The sequence below is a fragment of the Octopus bimaculoides genome, chromosome 12, assembly GCF_001194135.2.
Source record: "Octopus bimaculoides isolate UCB-OBI-ISO-001 chromosome 12, ASM119413v2, whole genome shotgun sequence".
NCBI classification, from domain to species: domain Eukaryota; kingdom Metazoa; phylum Mollusca; class Cephalopoda; order Octopoda; family Octopodidae; genus Octopus; species Octopus bimaculoides.
In genome coordinates, this window is record NC_068992.1 from 9,696,780 (window position 1) to 9,699,470 (window position 2,691).

The window sequence follows — 2,691 nt, forward strand, 5'->3', positions numbered from 1 at the left end:
TATATATGTTCGAAGCTGAATTTTAAAACATATAACTGAAAGCTTTCGAAAATCCATATAAACGTTTGTGAAGGAACGTGGCCAAGTGGTTGTGCGCAAGATCGATGTTTCGATTTTCCCGGAGAGGGCGTTGTGTTGTGTTCTGGAGCAAAAACACTTCGTTTCCCGTTGCTACAGCCCACCCAGCGGTAAATGAATGACCCTGCAACGATTTCGGTCGCCTATACGCAATGGAAACCGGCCGACTGGCTTCATGAGTCTGGTGACTCGAGACAGTAATGTCCCTGTTCGTACTAATCATTGAGCATTTATCTTATTCAGAATTTTGTTATAGACAAGTGTCGTCGATCATTTTAGGTATCATGCTTTCACTAATTATTTAAGGTGCCTATGTAATCATAAGTAGATATACATACCTGAAACAAAGACATTCTGCCTCTAACTCACCGACACACTTTTTCTTCTCTCTGCCAATTGCACCTCTACTACAACCGCCTTTCCTCGTCTCAACTAGCCACCTTCCATATTTTTTCCATCCAAATTCACACTATATATCCGTCTCTCCACCCTTCGTCACCCCTACTATGTTTCAACTCTCAGAACTCGCAATAAACAGTTTGTACAATTCACTCTTCTTAGAGATGGGATCCACAGAAATTTTTCTTTGACAATTTTCTGTTTTTCTATATAGAATACGTCGAAGGAGCACGTTTTAACTTTTCGCTAAAATAACCATGCGAAACCCCTTGTGATTTTACTGACTGAATTATCCGCTAAAATCATCAATTATTCTTCAGCATACAGAGAGAAACAGTACAAGCTTAAACGCAGCAGTTTGCTTATTGAATGAATAAAAGGTGCAGTACCGTTTGATTATTACGTCAATCAGGGCGATAATAAATCGTTCAACGAAGAATATTCAATAAATTTCATTCAAAGATGCAAGCCACACTGAAAAGGAACGTTTAGAAAAAGTAGTCTTAAAACTAAATAGCATTTTCAAATAGAAACATTATTTCATTCATAGACGTTATTTCTTATAGAAGAAAACAGGAATCAAATATCAATATAGAGTATCTGTGATGTCATAAATCGATGACCCACAATTTGAAGAAAGCCAGTCCAGCCATGTAATAGGTTTCAATTGTGACTGGGAATTGCTAGCGGACAATTGTCCATTTACTTCTCAAGTATATCAGGAAATTGGAGGAATCATGCGGCACCGACTGAATAGAATAGACCGCATGCTACTGAGATGCAACAGAGATTCTAATGCAACAAATGCAACATTTAATAATTCTCATAAACTAGCTCTGGAGATAAATCTGATTTCAAAGACAAATATCTTTATCATATTGAGATGCCGAATAATTGTTCGCACTTAATTCCAGGAGAGCTTTCTACTTCGGAAACACAAAAATAATTTTATTAATACCTTTTCTTTTTTCTTTCTTCTTTTTACTTTTCCAGTTCAATCGCCGTGATATCAATCAAAGCAGAGTGAATATGTTTAAAATCTACACTATTTATTCTCCATATACTCGATAATACATTAATTCCTGCTGTTATCTGTAAAAGTCCAGCAACAATAGCACTGAAGTAAAGTCTACATAAAATTAATTCTATGAGTCGATTTCGATCGCCAACTCTGGCTAAATCACTATTTTATTAACGTTTAATTAGAGGAGGGAGCACAGCCCACATAACTCTTCTTAGGGCCTTCGAAACTGGTGAGTGGAATGAGCAAAGTTATCTACAGAATGAAGACCTGGCCCAAGTGCTTGTAACAGAGTAGACTCGACTAAAAGTAAACAAGATCCAGATGGTTGGATTAAACAGGGCCATCCGTGAAGTAAGTCATAGAAACGCAATTGTGACATACAGCATTTCTCTCCAAGTCAGAGCACAGCAATTTCTTTCAGAAAGAAAAACGAAACAGAAATAGACTGAAGGGCTTTGAGAAAGAGTCAACACCAGTATAGAACGATGTCAAAGTGTATGTGCCTGATATGCAGACGTGTGTTTGTGTGTACACAAACATACTTATCTTAATATGCATAAGAAATACCCATGGGAATTCTACAATAATTTTGAAAGCTATGAGATTGTGGAAGTTTATAGAGAATCATGAAATGCACAATTTTTTTGGAAAGTATGTTTTTTGTAACAATTTATTGCTAGAATAGTGTCAATTGCGCATAGCAGTTTTAAGAGAGAACATCTTTAAAAACTATCTGTTTTATTATAAACTTGTCACCTCGTTTCTCTTGAGAGTGTTTATCAATTATTTTCATCTTTACATCATGAAGAGAACGCACTCTAGAAATAGTTACATACAATAATGTGTGAGAAAATACTGATCCACAAAGAAATAATGCAGCTTCCTCAAATGTTAGTCCTGGGATTTTATTTTTACGGAAAATGCTAAACGTATCGGACTCAGATATTTCCTAAAAACAAAAGCTAAAAATTGGTAGCATCACCTGGAAAGTGTATCATTCATGCATTAAAAACCTTTGATTCTAATATTGAATAATAAATCAAGTCTGCTTCTCGGTGGATATCGAGTAAGCTAGAAATAAAATACATAATCTATCGATAATGATATTTCCATTTTCCTGTTTGTTACACACACACACACACACACACACACACACACACACATACGTACATACATACATACATATATAT

At 35.7% G+C, this 2,691-nt stretch overlaps 1 long non-coding RNA gene across 1 annotated transcript in view; it reads left to right on the forward strand.

Annotated features, from left to right (window-relative positions):
- LOC128249192 (uncharacterized) overlaps positions 1-2,691 on the forward strand; it is an 88,944-nt gene that overhangs the window by 85,145 nt on the left and 1,108 nt on the right. The window lies entirely within an intron of this gene.